Below are 20,094 nucleotides of genomic sequence, written 5' to 3' on the forward strand. Positions count from 1 at the left end.
AATAATATAGAGCACAATTTTTTAAAAAAATTAAAAACCATTTAAAATATTTAAGTAATCATTATATACTCAATTTCAATTTAAGGCAAAATTTAACAAGCCTCACAATAATTAGGTTCATGAGAAAAAAATAAAGTTTACAATATTCATTAAATAAGACATGGCTCACAACCAAAAGTATAAATTAACAATTATAAAAAAAAATAAAATAGCATCCAATTTGTGTGTGTTGTTTGTGTGTGTGTGTGTGTGTGTGTGTGTGTGTGTGTGTGCCTTAGAATGAGGTATCTTAGAATTTCTATTGCTTTGAATAAACACAAAATGCACAACAATCTTATCAAGGGAAATGTTTAATTGGAACTGGCTTACAGGTTCAGAGGTTTAGTTCATTGTCACGGTGGGAAGCATGGTGGCATGCAGGAAAATATGTTGCTGGAGAAGTAGCCTAGCATTCTAGACCTGCAGCACAAGAGACACTAGTCCTGGCTTGAACATTTGCACATTAACTCCCACAAAATCAAATTTATTCCAATAAGACTACACCTGTTACTTGTACCATTCCCTGGTGAAGAAGCATATGAGTCTGTCGGGGCCATCCTCATTCAAATAATCAGAGGGTACCTTAACCTTTTCATGTCATATTTTTCAGACAGTTAGATTATTTTTGCATTAATGATATCAAGCCCCTCCTATTCATTCTACTTTGCTGAGTTCCTCTGAAAAAACCTTCATGGCTAGTTATACAGTCACAGTCATACGTCATGCTCCAAGGCACTTCCTAACCCAAACTGGCTGATACATACAGTCACTAATGTTAACATATTTTGGAAAATAATTTAGAAATGATTTAGAGTGATTGATAAAAGAGAGACTATTTTAATGTCTAGATATTTGAAATACAAATACTGATATGACTATGAGTATGAAATAATAAATATTAGTAGTTCAAATCCTAGTAAAACAAGAATATTGAAAAGGTTTAGTATTACATTTTATTATTTTTGAATAATTTTCTCTTTTCATATTTTGTTTATTTTGTTGCTAAAGATAAGACATATCAATCCCCAATTATGACATGCTAAATAATAATGATCAAAATGAAATAAATCCATGTAGCATAGTTGGAAATAAACAGAAAAAATACATGCAAAAAATGGTGTTCTAATAGAAATTCAACCCCAAATTTTGAATCTGAGGGGCCTGATATTCAGAAGAAACCTTTAAAAACATGGTGTGTGCTCCTTTATAATGATAAAACTAGAAGTCACAAACACACACACACACACACACACACACACACACACACACACCGAAAAACAGAGACACAGAAAGGCAAAGAGAAAAGGAGGTGGACAGATTCCTTAAAGTGAAAAGAACAACCCATTATTCTAATCATGAAACACAGGTAAATTTTAACAGAAACAAAGGCAATGGAAAATGTAGGAAATTCCAATTTTAGAAAGGGTCTCTATCATTGATGATGTGATGGGAGATCACCAGCATGGAGAAGCCGTGGGTAGATTACCCTGAGCATGCTATCCCAGATGACTATGTGTTTACGGCTGATGATTTCTAATTAAACCAGGAACATGAGGGGGTGGTTACAAAGGGTGATGCTCAGCTTCCTCAAGCATCACTAGAGAACACAATTTGCCTTTTAATAATTCTGCCTTTCTGTGGTTCTGTAGTAGATGAGAGGTTGAATTCTTGGTCAGATTATTGCCAGTTTGGGGTCAAAGTTCTATTTTCCTACACAGTCCACATATTGTGCAGCCTTACATGCTGGCATCCTTCAACATCTCTTTCTTGGTGAACTTAACATAGTAAACTATTGGTTCCAAGTTTGAGAAAGCTATCAGTTAAATATAAGCTAGGTAAATATAAACCTCATTCATAGTTTACTACTTCAGTTTCCCAACCCTTATGGAGAAAAACTGAACCCAGCCATAAAAAAATAAGAATAATGTAGACATAAGAAAGAAAGAAAGAAAGAAAGAAAGAAAGAAAGAAAGAAAGAAAGAAAGAAAGAAAGAAAGAAAGAAAGAAAGAAAGAATTTTCAGCTTCGCTGGCTCTGTTGGTGTTCCTGTGGGGTTCCCTTCCCCTCCAAGGCCTTCAATCCTTCCCCCAACTCTTCTATAAGGGTCCAATATTTGTCCAATGTATCTGCATCTGTTTCAGTGAGCTGCTGGGTAGAGCATCTCAGAAGACAGTTATGCTAGACTCCTGTCTGTAAACATAACCGAGTTATCATTAGTAATGTCAGGCATTGGTGCTTACCCATGGGACAGGTCCTAAGTTGGTCAGGTTATTGGTTGGCCATTCCTTCAGTCTCTATGCTATCTCTGTCCCTGCACTTCTTTTAAACAGGATACATTTTGGATCAAAATATTCTGGTTGGGTTGGTTCCCCAATCCACTCCACGGCGAGTCCTGCTTAGCTATAGGAAGTGACCTTTTAGGTTCCATGACCCTAGGGTTAGGCATCTCGACTAAGGTCACCTACATTGACTCCTGGGATGTTTAAGCTTACTCATTTGGGTCTTACTTCTTGTTTAACTTCTTTTGGTCTATGGGAAGTATCAAGGTCTTCTGAGCTTTATGGCTAATATCTACTCATCTGTGAGTATTTACAATCCATGTTCATTTGGTTAAATGACCTGCACACCTGGAAACTCTAAGGCTGAGCCACCAAACAAAGAGCATCTGCAAGCTGGACCAAAGCTCCAGCACAAAACTAGCAGTGAGGTGCCTTGTATGGCCTCAGTGAGAGAAAATGCACCTAATCTTTCAGAGACTTTATTCACTAGGTGGGATGTTAACCATGGGGGGCAGCACCCTCTCAGAGGTGAATGGAGGGGATATGGGAAGGGACTCTGTGAGGAGGGTCTGTGAAGGGGGAAGGATTTGGGATGTAAATTAATTAATTAATTATTATAAAAATATATCTAAAGACTTGAATAAATTACCACTTTTTACATAAGAAAATAACACAGTGACAAAATTTTTTCATTTTATTGTATTGAGAGAAAATAAATATAATCATTCAATAAGTCCAAACCCATGTTAAAATTCATTTAAAAGTAATGATAAAGCTAATATTAAATCAGGTTAACAATTAATAAAATACATGGGAATAGCATATTCACATAATAGCAAATAATGATAAAACCAAGGCTAAGTAGAAATTAACACCATAAAGCTAAGATTAAAACATGTACTTGAGAAAATAGATGGGAGAAAGCACAGTCGACTTTGGGTTAAGAACGTGGGGTATCTTAGAGTTTAATTTTTGTTATCTTAGTACAAAAAAATCTGTCACTGTTTAAGCTCATAAATTGGTGAACTAATTTTTATCAAGACTAGGATGAAAATAACATGCTCACTTCTATAAATTCTATTCAAGATGCTTACTTATATTTAAGTTAGTAAAACAATAAAAATAAATGTTAAAAAGGTAGAAGAGAAGTGAAATAGCTATATTTTATAGACTCACGATTTTGTCAATAACAATATAAAAATATATTTGAAATGTCCAGTACAATAATTTATTTCTGAAGTATGATTAATGAAATATAATATATAAAGATTAGATGTACTTTAATATTCCTTTAACAAATGGCAAAAAAGTTATAAACTAGTTTAATTAGTTTAATAGTATAATGATAATGTATAATAATAATAACATAAAATGAATAAACCTAATTTAGACTGTTTGAACACTCTACAAAAAAATAAAATATTAAAAATTTATTAAGTACAAAGGCTATTGCTGTCCAACCTATGTCAGCATGTCCCATGTCAGGAGTGACCATTCTCTCAAAATTACTTTCTGGATTTACTCATTGTTAAAATTATTTTAGAATGTGATAATTGATTCTAATATGTGTATGGAACTGCAAAATAAATAAAGAAAAGAAAACTAAGGAGTTGAAGCTATTCAGTAATTGAGCAATGTGATAGCATTCAACAAAAATATAGTGCCTTAAGGCATATGGAAAAAGGGATGAATGTTAGTAGGTAAAAGGTTTAAATTATGATCAGAAACCAGATCAGTGTAATAACCTACATTAGGTAAATACACTACAATATTAATTTATAGATGTGGTGAATCATGACAGTATTTTAACTGAAACTTTTGGATTTCTATATTGTTACAACCATTTGAGAAACTATTACACAACATAAATTACATTATGTTTTCTCTTAAATTAGCTGTTCTATGTTTTAGAATCAGGCCCTGTGAGTTTATTGAAGGATTATTTGTCACTTTTCTAAACTAAAAAGGAGTCAACAGCCCTATGACATTGGTCTTCACATATTTTATGAGGGAGAAACCATATGATATTAAATTATACAAAACAGGAAAGAATGACATGCAGGAATTGGCTGATGAGTCAGTGCATCCATACAATATTGCCAAAAAGAATTAGAACAAAAATTGAGGTTATCTATGAAGTGTTATGAAACAGATGAGCAAAAGCTTTTAGACAGAGGTGAATGATGCTTTTCACATCTGGGCTGATTTCCTGGGCATCTTTGCTTGACAAAGTCCTTGCTATGCTAAAGATTTATTTACCTTTCAATGTCTGCTTTAAAATAACTCAGTCCATACTGACTGAGACGTGACTAGTGGAATCTTTGATAGTATTGGAAATGTCATGTTTAACTATGTTTATTGTTCTATTATTTTATATTAAACAAAAAACTACCTGGGTATCTGATATTTACTGAATCTTCTAATTGCATGATACCAAGCAGGGTAAGAAACCTAGCTCTTGAACAGGAGATACTTTTCCATGTGTTTATTTTCCTGTCAGAAATGTATTTCTGAAAAGGATCCAGATGGCTGAAATACAAATGTGTTTTGCAAGACTGATGCTTTGAAACACACATCAAGGTCTTAAAATATCTAACAGTGACTATCAACAAATATAAGTTTATTTTATATATCATGAACAATCAAATTGATGTTTAATCTGTTCAGAGATAACATCAAATTGCCCCATAGGGTAAAAGAATTATGTCACAAATGCCTCAAACCAAATCAGCATTTTGATGAAATTCAAAATTCTATACCTGTAATACACACTGTGGTGCTCAAATATGACACTATCATAATAATGAATAAGCATATAAAAATATGTGCCCAGAGATAATGGAAGCATAATCTGAAAGGATATTGCTGTCAATACTTCATAGCTCTTTGGGGGTGAATTTATTTTTAAATAACTTCTCTACAAATCCCAAACACACATAAGTAGTTTTTCTACCTCTGCTGAATTTTTATGCATGCCTCTCTTCCATGTTAGTAGATATATCACTGATTTTAAGTTAGTAGATTTGAATTTAGTTATGAGGTTAGTTTTATCCAAACACCTGCCACAATATGGTCGTAGAGTAAAGAGGAATCAGTCTTTGTTTGGTTCTATATATCCTCATACCATCAATATTCAACCAGACTATCCTATGACGGCAGATGAAGAAATATTAAATAGGTTATCGTGTAATTAAATATCTTTTTTAAAAGTGCTAATGACTTTTCCCATTTGGGTTTTATTAGCTATTTCCATCCCAGAGGCAACTGGGAAGTTCTACTGCAAAACGGAAACCAATACAACATCTGTAGGTTTATCATTATGGCTCAGAATCTTTTACAGGCTTGTACCCATAATCTGCAACCAACAGCATGAGGAAAATGATGTCTTATTTTATTTTTCTGGGTGACAGCTTCCCTTGTGATGTACTTAAGTTGTTTTCCTTTGTATCCACTGTCCTGTAAGGCAGATATAAAAGAGACAAGAAGCCATAATAGATGGCTTTAATTAGTGCTTTTGAAATGATTTTTTAATTACATGAAGTTTTAATATTCATAAACACATGCTTCCGAATTCTTCTATCATGTTGGAAAAACAAGATAAAGGAATATTTCATCCCACATGGCAACTTACAGACAGTTATGGAACACAATTATGCACACAGTTGTGTTGGGCGCACAGTCCTCAGTTGTCAGCATTCCCCATTTACCCAGTGATAGAAGAAAACCATACTCTTTTCCTGAGTCATTTGCTACTTTATCACCATGGACATAGGAACAGGAAACTCTTGGTGAAATTCCTAGCAAGATAATGACTCTTGTATTTGCTCTCAATGAGAGAAATTTAGAAATTACTTTTTCTTCTTAATTATCTCCTATTGCAGTGATAAATAATATCTCAACCAGCTATCAAGGGATCTTCCCAACTTACTCTTCCCCCACTCTGAAGACATGCCATCTCCCAAGCCCGATTTCCAGTGATTTTTCTAATTTAAGAGTTATTTGATAGAAACAAATTTAACTCCGTTTTAAAACTGTTTCATTTGAGCTCGTTATGAATATATGCTACACAATGTTTCAAAATGTTATCTTTTCATCATATATATCTTGTATATTATACATATAATGAACAATATACTAATATATATACTTTCTTATGTACTATATCAGATATTCAAGTACTCAGACTTTTTAGTGCTTAAGAGTAGGTATTTGTGGGCCAACAAGGTGGTGCAGGTGGCAAAATCTTTTGCCGTTAGATTTTGGTATTTGAGTTTGATTCACATTATCAATGTTGTAGAACAAAAAGACTGACTCACAAAAGTAATTTTATGACTTCCACACAGGGGCTATGGTACAAATGGGTCTATTTCTCTAATACACACACACACACACACATACACACACACACACACACACATACACACACACACACACACAAACACACATACATATATTCACACACACACACTTACATACACACATACCTATACTCACAAACACACATAAATATTCACACACCCATATAAATGTACACACACATATACACACATACACATATACATGCACTCACATACACCCACTCTATGTGTATATTTCACACACATACATCATATACCCACATATCCTCTATCTCACACACACACTCATGCATATATATCAAATGAATACATTTATTTATTTCTAATTTAAAAGTATAGATACTTACTGTAGTGGCTATTCCTGGTTGTCAGACTGACTATATCTGAAATGAACTACAATCCAGAATTGGAAGGCTCACCAGTGACCCTAATCTGGAGATTGGCAGATATAAGTTTTTGACCTGGACATTGGTATGGAGATCTAGTGGCTATGGATTCCAGAAGATTAAGACAGGGAGATCTCCAAGTTCAAGGTCATCTGGGATTAAAGGTGTGGTGGCACACACCTTTAATCTGAGCTATACCTTCTGCTGGAGGACATTGGAAGAAGGGAGTCTCTCTCTCTCTCTCTCTCTCTCTCTCTCTCTCTCTCTCTCTCTCTCTCTGTCTCTCTCTCTTGCCTGCTTGCCATGGGGGACGGAGCAACTGCTAGATTCTTGGACTTCCATTCACAGCTGTTACTGACCATTGTTGGAAGTTGGACTGCAGACTGTAAGTCATCAATAAACTCCTTTACTATATAGAGACTATCCATAAGTTCTGTGACTCTAGAGAACCCTGAATAATACACTTACCACTATATAATTTATTCCCATCGATACCTTGAATGTGGCTTGCTTCTATACAGTGTTTTGTTTTTCATCCAACTGTCGTCAAGGTCTTGACCAAGAAGAACTTGACACAAAGATAACGGAAGTACTTAATTTCCTTTCAACAAGAGAAATAGTGGTCAAGTTGAGTTCCTTTCTGCCAATGAAGACCACTTGCAGATTTGTAAATGTTGCTCACAATTGTAGTTTGTGGATGGATGTGTATGGCCATGGTCACAGGCTTCATGAACAGGGCAATGATACTGAAAATAGTTTTGTTTGTGATATTGTCGTATTTAGGGTTTCACTGCTGTGAAGTCTTACAAAAACAACATTTAATTGGGTTGGCAAAAGAGTGGCAGCATCCAGGCACTCATGGTGCAGGAGGAGCTGAGAGTTCTACATCTTCATCTGAAAGCTGCAAGCAGAATACTGACTTCCAGGCAGCTAGGAAAGCCCACTCCCACAGTGACACACTTACTCCAACAAGGCCACACCTACTCCAACAGGGCCACACCTTTTAATGGTGCCATAACCATAACAGATATTATATCTTTAAAAAATAAACTAAGTGGTTTTGCTTCACTTTGTTATATCATATTGCATAGTAATGTCACATATGATGAAGCAAGCAATGACAGAGGACTGAACACCAACAATCCAAGGAGTGACTCAGGAATCCCTCCATATAGTGTAGCTGGGGCCATAATGTCAGCAGTGAAATTACCTCTATGTTGACCCCTCCTAAAATGTTGACAAAAGTTAATTGCATCCTCTCCATTTTTAAATGTAGGTTAATGACTCCAATTAAGGGGGAAATTCTATATTTTGGGTACATTCACTGAAAGACTATTAATTACAAAGTACATGAAAATATTGACCAGTGTAAACACTGAAGTCAGGACGAGTGTGACTTCGTGGGCAAAGCACTCACCCTGCAGGCCTAACAAGATGACATCACTCTCCAGAACTGCAGGAAGGCACGCAGATCCAATGCCACACGTTACTAATGCACCACCTGACACTCACGCACCACTCAGTCAAATCTACATAAAATATGCTTGCTGACAATGATATCAGGCATTACTGCTACACTCTCAAAATCCCAGCTGGTCATTTAATGCAGATGAGTAAATGGAGGTGTACAGGCTGTAATTAATGGGTTATGTCAGTCAAAATACAAACAGAAGTTCGGTATAGACATTAAAAAACAAAGCTTTAGGGTGAAATGAGATGACTCAGTGGTGAAGGATAGGCTGCTCTTCCTGAAAACACAAGAACAATTCCAAGAACACACATGGTGGCTCACACACGGTTGTGAGTCCAGTTCCATGGGATCCTGGGCCTTCTACAGACACTTTTGAGCAGCAAAATCTCAAATGGTCTATAGACATGCATGTAGCTGAACATATACCTATAATGATAAAACAAATAAAAATCATAAAATAGATCATCTCCTTTATTTTTGAAGATTCAGAAATCTTCTGATCAAGAATTTCTCCCACTAGATTTTTATCATTACTAGATTTATTTTACATAAACAACCAAAATCCACATAAAAAGAATAATATGATAATATCCACAATTACATATCTTCACAGGATATGTAGAAAAATAGCGTTTTAGATTCCTTTTAGCAATCGGGAAGCATGTGCATAACTTTGGCTGGTTGGATGGGGAAGGCCATTGAAAAGCATAGCTTTTCATATCATTCAGCATAGTACATTGAAAATCAATGCCTACATATTAATTCTCAGAATAGGAGGAAAGTTTTCACATTCATAATTACCTTCTATTAGAGCTAGACATGAGGGATGCATGATTGTCATCTCATTACACAAGAAGATGAAGCAGGCAGATTTGCCTTGAAATAGTGGCACAGTGCATTCTAAGTGAAACTATCTCCAAGCAGAAAATGAAATGTAATTGCCATGTATTTGGAAATATTTTAGTATTTCAATAGTTAAAGAAGTAATACAATTTTAAAGTTATCTGGTAGAGCTAAACACTAGTAGTCAGTTCCTGGTGTGTCTCAGCTGGCTCTCTGCACCCCCCCCCCCCATTGGCAAACTGTAATGAAGACCTAAGAGGAATTTAATTATTACCAACACAGAAATACAGTAAGTGTACTTGAGATTTATATTGAAATATCAAATTGTCTTACCTAAACTTGTAAAATGATTACATTTATGTAAAGTTTATCAAAAACTTTGATCAATACATATGTACATTTGTACATTAGGAATGCATATGTAAGACTTTTAAATATAAGCCTACGTAGAGAGAATATCATGTATACTGTAGTGATGCATCACCAGTCGATTAAAAACAAACAAACAAACAAAAAATAACAAAACCTGTGGACAATAGGAAAGGGTAGAATAGATGGTAAGATATCCACGAGACAGAAGAAATTCTCGAACAGAGCCAGGCATGTGAGCTTTGCCTTGGAAGCTGTGATGAGCACAGGGAATCAACCACATGGTAGATTAAAATAAACGGGACACTTTAAGTTATGACCTAATAAGAGAAGAGGCTAGCTATATGGCCAAGGTATTTGTAAATGCAATTTAAGTCTGAGTTTATTTCTGGGTGCATAGAGCTGAGAAGAAGAATCAGATATAACTTCTACAGATACACATGTAGTTTCCTCCATGATAAACCATGAAAACAAAGAGCTTTTTACTTTACATAGAATAGAGAAAGAGAAAAATAAGTGCCTGTATTCAGCGGCACTTAGCATTTCGGGTTAATGAACATCATGAGGTACTAATGGTTGCAACGTTAGGAAGAAGCATCAATAGAGAGGTGACACCGCAGATGACGTAATCCGGTTTGACTGTAGGGAAAGAATCCTATAGTTGGGAAAGAATAACTATTAAAGAACTACACCAGTCTGTGTTGCTTATACAGCTCTGTGGCTCCCCTAGCCAACCAGACATATGACTTTACATCAGCAATAGCTCCCAGTTCAAAAACATTAGTCATGCTGTCTCCTTGATGCTTGGACAGTAGGGAAAAAATGATGCATTTTCTTTATTTAAAATGGTTTATATGGCTTCTTAAATGTTTCACTTATTCTCACCTTAAGAGTATGAGTGTTCTGTCTGTATGTCTGTATACATATTGTTGCATGAAATTCCTATGTAGACAAGAAGAGGGCACAGGAATATCTGGAGCTGGAGTTAGAGCCAATTGTGAGTTATTCGTGGATGTAGGGAAGGAGACTCCAGACCTCGGTAAGAACAATAAATTCTTGACACCATTTTACTATTTCTCCAGCACCATAGTCCATGATGTTTGGTCTACAGAACAAATTAAAAGCAAATATAGAAAAATTTAAAAAAAATCTGTGATTCTAACCTTTCTTTATAAGCTTTCTTAAAAATGAATATTGTATTTATTGCACAATGGAATTCTGCAGCTTTGTCAATCTTGTATCTAAGGAATAGTGACATTTTTATAGTGTTAAGGATATAATTTTACTTTACTTATAATAAATATGTTGAAATGGTTATCTATTCCTGAAATATTGTTCAAACGTATTCTTTTTAATTAACTTCTACTTTTTATTAATTAACTTATTTTTTATGCTCCATATTTATTCTCCCCAACCCGATGCACCCTCCAACTCTTCCACATCCCATTCTCCTCCCCACCCACCTGTCTCCACGTGGATGCCCCAACCCCCCACTCCTCCTGACCACTAAACTCCCTGGGACCTGGACTGGAGAGTCTCCTGGTGCATCATCTATGAATGAACAGAGACCTGGCGGTCTTCTACTGTATGTAGGTTGGGGGCCTCATAGCAGCTGGTGTATGCAGTTTGGTGGTTCAATGTTTGAGAGATCTCAGGGTCCAGATTGATTGAGACTTCTGGTGCTCCTACAGGATCGCCCTTTTCCTCAGCTTCTATTAGCCTTCCCTAATTCAGCAACATGGGTCAGCTGTTTTCTGCCTATTGGTTGGGTACAAATATCTGCACCTGACTCAGGTGCCTGTTGTGTCTTTCATAACTGCCCCCTAAAAAAACCCAAAAAGCAGCTGAAAGAATTGACTTCTTTTTATTTTAACATTATATGTATATTGATCATATTACTTCCCTTCCTGAAAGTTCACCTTGATCTTCCCCAACTCCCTAGTCACCAAACTCCATGTTCTCACTTTCTGTCTCAAATAATGAATGAAAGTCAAAACAAAAAGAAATGAGAAAAAGGAAAAAAAAATCACCAATGGAAAAGATACCAAAATAAAACCAAAAACTAGCAAAAGATATGGAGTCTGATTGGTGTTAGCCAACTACTTCCTGGGATGCTGCCCTAGAGTGTGGTTGTGATACTTAGTTACATTCCATTAGGAAAAAAAAAATCGATTCTTTCTTCTTCAAGGAAGAGGCATCAATTGCAAATAGCTTCTTAGCATGTGTTGAGTCCCATTTTGGCCCTGATTTGGGCCTTCAGGACAAAACCAAGCCTGGCTTGTGTTTCTGTGGCCTGGTCGGAAAGCCTAAGCCTGGCTCAAGTTTGAGACCTGTCTCAGACACTTCCATATCAGGGTGACTCAGCAATACCCTACCTGTGCCCCATCATTGCTGAAGTAGAGCTTTGCCATCGACCCTGTCAGTCACTCCATACCCTCCATCACTCTTCCCTGCCTCCTACGTCATCCTTTTTTTTCTTTCCAGCTTGTTCTTATTAGATATTTACTTTATTACATTTCAAATGTACCCTTTTCTGGTTTCTCCTCTAAAGAAACCCTATTGCCTCCCTGCTAACCCTGCTTACCAACCTACCCACACCTGGCCTGGGCATTCCCCTACACTGGGGAATAGAGCCTTCACAGGACCAAGAATGTCTCCTCCCATTGATGATCAACTAGGCCATCCTCTGATACATATGCAGCTGGAGCCATGAGTCCCACCATGTGTACTCTTTGGTTGGTAGTTTAGTCCCTAGGACTTCTGGGGGTTCATATTGTTGTCCCTCCTATGGACCTGCTAACCCCTTCAGCTCCATGGGTCTTTTCTCTAGCTCCTTCATTGGGGGAACCTGTGCTCAATCTAATGGTAGGCTTTGAGGATCCACCTCTATATTTGTCAGGCACTGTGGAGCCTCTTCAGAGACAGCTATAACAGGTGTTGCCGGTAAGAACTTGTTGGCATCCACAGAAGTGTCTGGGTTTGGTGATCTTATATGGGATGGATCCCCAGGTGGGGCAGTCTCTGGATGGTCATTCCTTCAGTCTCTGCTCCATACTTTATTTCTGTAACTCCTTCCATGGGGATTTTGTTCCCCCTTCTAAGAAGGATCAAAGTATCCACACTTTGGCCTTCCTTCTTCTTGAGTTTCATGTGTTTTGCAAATTGTATCTTGAGTATTCTGAGCTTCTGGGCTAATATCCAATTATCTGTGAGTACATACCATTTGTGTTCTTTTGTGATTGGGTTACCTCACTCATGATGATATTTTCTAGTTCCATCCATTTGCCTAAGAATTTCATGAAGTCATTGTTTTTTTGTTTGTTTGTTTTTGTTTTTAATGTTTGAATTTATTTTATTTTATTTTTTATTAGGTATTTCTTTCATTTACATTTCAAATGCTCTCCCAAAAGTCCCCTACACCCTCATCCCCACACCCCTACCCACCCACTCCCACTTCTTGGCCCTGGCGTTCCCCTGTACTGAGGCATACAAAATTTGCAAGATCAAGGGGCCTCTCTTCCCAATGATGGCCAACTAAGCCATCTTCTACTACATATGCAGCTAGAGACATGAGCTCTGGGGGTACTGGTTAGTTCATATTGTTGTTCCATCTGTGGGGTTGCAGTTCCCTTCAGCTCCTTGGGTACTTTCTCTAGCTCCTCCATTGTTCCATCCTATAGATAACTGTGAGCACCTACTTCTGTGTTTGCCAGGCACTGGCCTAGCCTCACAAGAGTCACCTATATCAGGGTCCTTTTAGCAAAATCTTGCTGGTGTATATAATAGTGTCTGCGTTTGGTGGCTGATTATGGGATGGATTCCCGGGTGGGGCAGTCTCTGGATGGGCCATCATTTCGTCTCAGCTCCAAACTTTGTCTCTGTAACTCCTTCCATGGGTGTTTTGTTCCCAATTCTGAGACGGGGCAAACTGTCCAAACTTTGTGTTCGTTCTTCTTGAGTTTCATGTGTTTTGCAAATGCTATCTTGTATCTGGAAATCAGTCTGGTGGTTCCTCAGAAAATTGGACATAGTACTACTGGATGATCCCGCGATACCTCTCCTGGGCATATATCCAGAAGATGCTCCAACTGGTAAGAAAGACACATGCTCCACTATGTTCATAACAGCCTTATTTATAATATCCAGAAGCTGAAAAGAACACAGATGCCCCTCAACAGAGGAATGGATACATAAAATGAGGTACATTTACACAATGGAGTACTATTCAGCTATTAAAAAGAATGAATTTATGAAATTCCTAGGCAAATGGTTGGACCTGGAGGGCATTATCCTGAGTGAGGTAAACCAATCACAAAAGAACTCACATAATATGTATTCACTGATAAGTGGATATTAGCCCAGAAACTTAGAATACTGAAGTCTTTCATTAGGTCCCTTTTGTCAATTCTCGATCTTACAGTACAAGCCATTGCTGTTCTGTTCAGGAATTTTTCCCCTGTGCCCATATCTTCAAGGCTTTTCCCCACTTTCTCCTCTATAAGTTTCAGTGTCTCTGGTTTTATGTGAAGTTCCTTGATCCACTTAGATTTGACCTTAGTACAAGGAGATAAGTATGGATTGATTCGCATTCTTCTACACAATAACAACCAGTTGTGCCAGCACCAATTGTTGAAAATGCTGTCTTTCTTCCACTGGATGGTTTTAGCTCCCTTGTCAAAGATCAAGTGACCATAGGTGTGTGGGTTCATTTCTGGGTCTTCAATTCTATTCCATTGGTCTACTTGTCTGTCTCTATACCAGTACCAGGCAGTTTTTATCACAATTGCTCTGTAGTAAAGCTTTAGGTCAGGCATGCTGATTCCACCAGAGGTTCTATTATCCTTGAGAAGACTTTTTGCTATCCTAGGTTTTTTGTTATTCCAGATGAATTTGCAAATTTCTCCTTCTAATTCGTTGAAGAATTGAGTTGGAATTTTGATGGGGATTGCATTGAATCTGTAGATTGCTTTTGGCAAGATAGCCATTTTTACAATGTTGATACTGCCAATCCATGAGCATGGGAGATCTTTCCATCTTCTGAGATCTTCTTTAATTTCTTTCTTCAGAGACTTGAAGTTCTTATCATACAGATCTTTCACTTCCTTAGTTAGAGTCATGCCAAGATATTTTATATTATTTGTGACTATTGAGAAAGGTGTTGTTTCCCTAATTTCTTTCTCAGCCTGTTTATTCTTTGTATAGAGAAAGGCCATTGACTTGTTTGAGTTAATTTTATATCCAGCTACTTCACAGAAGCTGTTTATCAGGTTTAGGAGTTCTCTGGTAGAATTTTTAGGGTCACTTATATATACTATCATATCATCTGCAAAAAGTGATATTTTGACTTCCTCTTTTCCAATTTGTATCCCCTTGATCTCCTTTTGTTGTCGAATTGCTCTGGCTAATACTTCAAGTACTATGTTGAAAAGGTAGGGAGAAAGTGGGCAGCCTTGTCTAGTCCCTGATTTTAGTGGTATTGCTTCCAGCTTCTCTCCATTTACTTTGATGTTGGTTACTGGTTTGCTGTAGATTGCTTTTATCATGTTTAGGTATGGGCCTTGAATTCCTGATCTTTCCAAAACTTTTATCATGAATGGGTGTTGGATCTTGTCAAATGCTTTTTCTGCATCTATCGAGATGATCATGTGGTTTTTGTCTTTGAGTTTGTTTATATAATGGATTACATTGATGGATTTTCGTATATTAAACCATCCCTGCATCCCTGGAATAAAACCTACTTGGTCAGGATGGATGATTGCTTTAATATGTGAAATTCCAAATTTTCTGCAAGGCAAAAGACACCGTCAGTAAGACAAAAAGACCACCAACAGATTGGGAAAGGATCTTTACCTATCCTAAATCAGATAGGGGACTAATATCCAACATATATAAAGAACTCAAGAAGGTGGACTTCAGAAAATCAAATAACCCCATTAAAAAATGGGGCTCAGAACTGAACAAAGAATTCTCACCTGAGGAATACCGAAAGGCAGAGAAACACCTGAAAAAATGTTCAACATCCTTAATCATCAGGGAAATGCAAACCAAAACAACCCTGAGATTCCACCTCACACCAGTCAGAATGGCTAAGATCAAAAATTCAGGTGACAGCAGATGCTGGCGTGGATGTGGAGAAAGAGGAACACTCCTCCATTTTTGGTGGGATTGCAGGCTTGTACAACCACTCTGGAAACCAGTCTGGCGGTTCCTCAGAATATTGGACATAGTACTACCGGAGGATCCAGCAATACCTCTCCTGGGCATATATCCAGAAGATGCCCCAACTGGTAAGAAGGACACATGCTCCACTATGTTCATAGCAACCTTATTTATAATAGCCAGAAGCTGGAAAAAACCCAGATGCCCCTCAACAGAGGAATGGATACAGAAAATGTGGTACATCTACACAATGGACTACTACTCAGCTATTAAAAAGAATGAATTTATGAAATTCCTAGCCAAATGGATGGACCTGGAGGGCATCATCCTGAGTGAGGTAACACATTCACAAAGGAACTCACACAATATGTACTCACTGATAACTGGATATTCGCCCCAAACCTAGGATACCCAGGATATAAGATACAATTTGCTAAACACATGAAACTCAAGAAGAATGAAGACTGAAGTGTGGACACTATGCCCTTCCTTAGAATTGGGAACAAAACACCCATGGAAGGAGTTACAGAGACAAAGTTTGGAGCTGAGATGAAAGGATGGACCATGTAGAGACTGCCATATCCAGAGATCCACCCCATAATCAGCTTCCAAACGCTGACACCATTGCATACACTAGCAAGATTTTTTTGAAAGGACCCAGATGTAGCTGTCTCTTGTGAGACTAAGTCGGGGCCTAGCAAACACAGAAGTGGATGCTCACAGTCAGCTAATGGATGGATCACAGGGCTCCCAATGGAGGAGCTAGAGAAAGTAGCCAAGGAGCTAAAGGGATCTGCAACCCTATTGGTGGAACAACTTTATGAACTAACCAGTACCCCGGAGCTCTTGTCTCTAGTTGCATATGTATCAAAAGATGGCCTAGTCGGCCATCACTGCAAAGAGAGGCCCATTGGACTTGCAAACTTTATATGCCCCAGTACAGGGGAACGCCAGGGCCAAAAAGGGGGAGTGGGTGGGTAGGGGAGTGGGGGTGGGTGGGTATGGGGGACTTTTGGTATAGCATTGGAAATGTAAATGAGCTAAATACCTAATAATAAATGGAAAAAAAAAGAATACCGAAGTCATTGTTTTTAATAGCTGAGTAGTACTCCATTGTGTAAATGTACCACATTTTCTGTATCCATTCTTATATTGAAGGACATCTGGGATTTTTTCAGCTCCTAGCTATTATAAATAAGGCTGCGACACAAATAGCCTATGCTGTAAGATCAAGAATCGACAAATGGGGCCTCATAAAAATGCAAAGCTTTTGTAATGCAAAGAACACTGTCAATAGGACAAAAAGTCAACCAACAGATTGGGAAAAGATCTTTACCAATGCTACATCTGATAGAGGACTAGTATCCAATATATAAAAAAAACTCAAGAAGTTAGACTCCAAAGAACCAAATAACTCTATTAAAAATGGGGCACAGAATTAAATAATTTTAACTGAGGAATACCAAATGGCAGAGAAGTACCTAAAGAAATGTTCAACATCCTTAGTCATCAGGGAAATTCAAATCAAAACAACCCTGAGATTCCACCTCACAACAGTCAGAATGGCTAAGATCAAAAACCCAGGTGACAGCAGATGCTGGTGTGGATGTGGAGAAAGAGGAACACTCCTCCATTGCTGGTGGGATTGCACTCTGGAAATCAGTTTGGCAGTTCTTCAAAAAATTGAACATAATACTACCTAAAGATCCACTAATACTACTCTTGGGCATATACCCAGATGATGCTCCAACATGTAATAAGGACACATGCTCCTACATGATCTTACTCCACCTAAAATTCCCCTCCCTATGTTCTGAACTTACACTAAGTGAGAGGCTGATGCCATAAACTGAGTTCCTGTTTGGACAGACTTCTGGCCTGGGTGTGTTTGTTTTGGGCTGTGACACTAATCATTCCGCTCAGCCCAGGAGAGACCTGCATGGGACTGGTGCTGTTTCCCTCTTGTGTGGACCTTCTGGCAAGGGGCTGGCCAGCATGGTCTCTCTGGGTTTATGTATGTATAAGTCTTGCTGTGTCGGGAAGAACCTGAATATTAGGAATCATCTCTCTCCTCTAGCTATTACAGTCTTTCTCTATCTTCATGAGCCTTGAGTGGAGGACATTGATAAAGACACCCCACTAGTGACTAAAAGCTCCAAGTTAAATCATTCTCTGCCCAGGTGTGCATCTCAGTGTTAATTCTCATCTACTGCTAACATCCCCAGTGAAAACTGAGTGATGCTGTGGTTTAAAGAAACATATCGATCAAATTATTTATAATGTTATCTTATAAATATGCTGTTAATGTGGCCTCACTCATTATTAACTCATAACAAAACCCAATATATCCTCCAATGCTGATATAGAGAGAGATAAACTGAATACATATACGGGAAATGTGAAATGAAAATACAGATACATTGAAAAATATTTTAGTAATTCATTATTAAGACCAGAAAGGAAGAAATAAAAAAAAAATCAAGTAATACTCTTGACATAGGTTTGGAGAATAGATTGTCAATACATCGCCTGGTGTTCAAGCAGGAGGAACTTAGTTTAAAACGCTATATGCACATAAAAAGAAAGGGGTGACCACGTATACGTACAACCCCAGGGGTTTGAGAGGGGAGACAAGGGGACTCCTTGAACTTGCTGGACAGCCAGTGTAGTTCAATGGATGAGTTTCATTTAGGTTCAGTGGTAGATCCTAACTCAAAATATAAAGGTACAAAGTGAGCGAGTGATCAAATAAAACAAACCCTGGTCTTAGATACAGAAGCAGAGACAGATCTTAATGAATAATAATATACTGCTACACTCTGAGGAACAACATGAATTGAATTCCATCCTGAGGTGTGCATATGGCTGGACACTTTAAACAAAAAATTATAATGAATTGAAAGGGCTCGGTCTTTAGAGACATGAAAAAATTATACCACAGAAGGGTTTATGTATATACCATGTGGGTTTGCAATGGTATTTTCTAAAATGCTTTTCCAGATTTTAGGAACATGAAGTTAACCTAGGATTGTGGCCGACGTAAATTCATAGTTTCAAGTTTTCTGGGAAAAGGGTTTCAATGAAATCTTGCGGCCCCATAAAACCACTGGTGTTTCTTTCTTTTCACAATAGTGGATCTGAAGTAAGGGACATTTTGCCTCTGAGGAGTGATTGAAAATAGGGCATGTGTTTTTGATTGATACATTCTGAATAACGCTGAAGCTGACAGCAAGTGGGTATAGAAAATGGATGCCCCAAACATTTTACATCCACACGAAAGCACACCCAAAAGAATTAACCAACCTAAGACAAAAGTATTGTCAGGATATAAGGATTGGAAAAAGGTCTGTTCCTATTGCCAAATATTTAAAGGCCACTTCTGCAGAGTTGACATGAAGGTCACTTGTCAGAATTAATTTGATTCAAACTCCTTATGTACCAGGAACTTATCATATTTGGTTTGGTAACAATGCATTGCTCAAGGTCAAAAAACCTATCTTGGCTGTCTCAAGACCACTTTGTTGACAGGAGTCTTACCTTTGTAATTCTAGGATACAATGCATGTTTCAAAAAAAAAAAAAAAAAAAAAAAAACACAAGATATTTCAGAATTCAGGTCACTATAATCTAGAATTGATATTCCTATCTAAGGAGACAAATTATGTTCTGAAATCCTTGATTCCAGTGATGATAGCCACTTTAGCGATATTTTTATCATACTCTGAGATGGAATTTATTCTTGAAGATGACTGAGCATATCACTTCAATAAGATTAAACATTGTCAAGAAGGCTATTTTGGAAGAATTTTGATGCAATTTGAGAACTTTTCAAGATAGTGTCAAACTCCTAGCTCATATTTTATCATATAATATATTCTTGATTATTTAAAATTAATGCATTAATTATACCTGCCTATGTGTAGTTAGCATGATTTTTATGCTATTTTAACAATCTAATAATGTTAAGCTGATAATTAACTTGCAGTTAGAAGCTGGTTACAGTTCAGGAAAGTAAAAGAAAAGAAAAAAAATCTGTTGAAACCATACAACATACATATCTGCTGAAAGCCATACGACACACAATTTTTTATAATGGTGTACATCTCTTTGTATTTATCTTTCTTTTTGGCATACTTTATAGTTATTCTCACAGTAAGCAGTGATACTTTTTTGAAAAATTCTAATACATCTT

This window comes from Mus musculus, chromosome 14, assembly GCF_000001635.26.
Source record: "Mus musculus strain C57BL/6J chromosome 14, GRCm38.p6 C57BL/6J".
NCBI classification, from domain to species: Eukaryota; Metazoa; Chordata; class Mammalia; order Rodentia; family Muridae; genus Mus; species Mus musculus.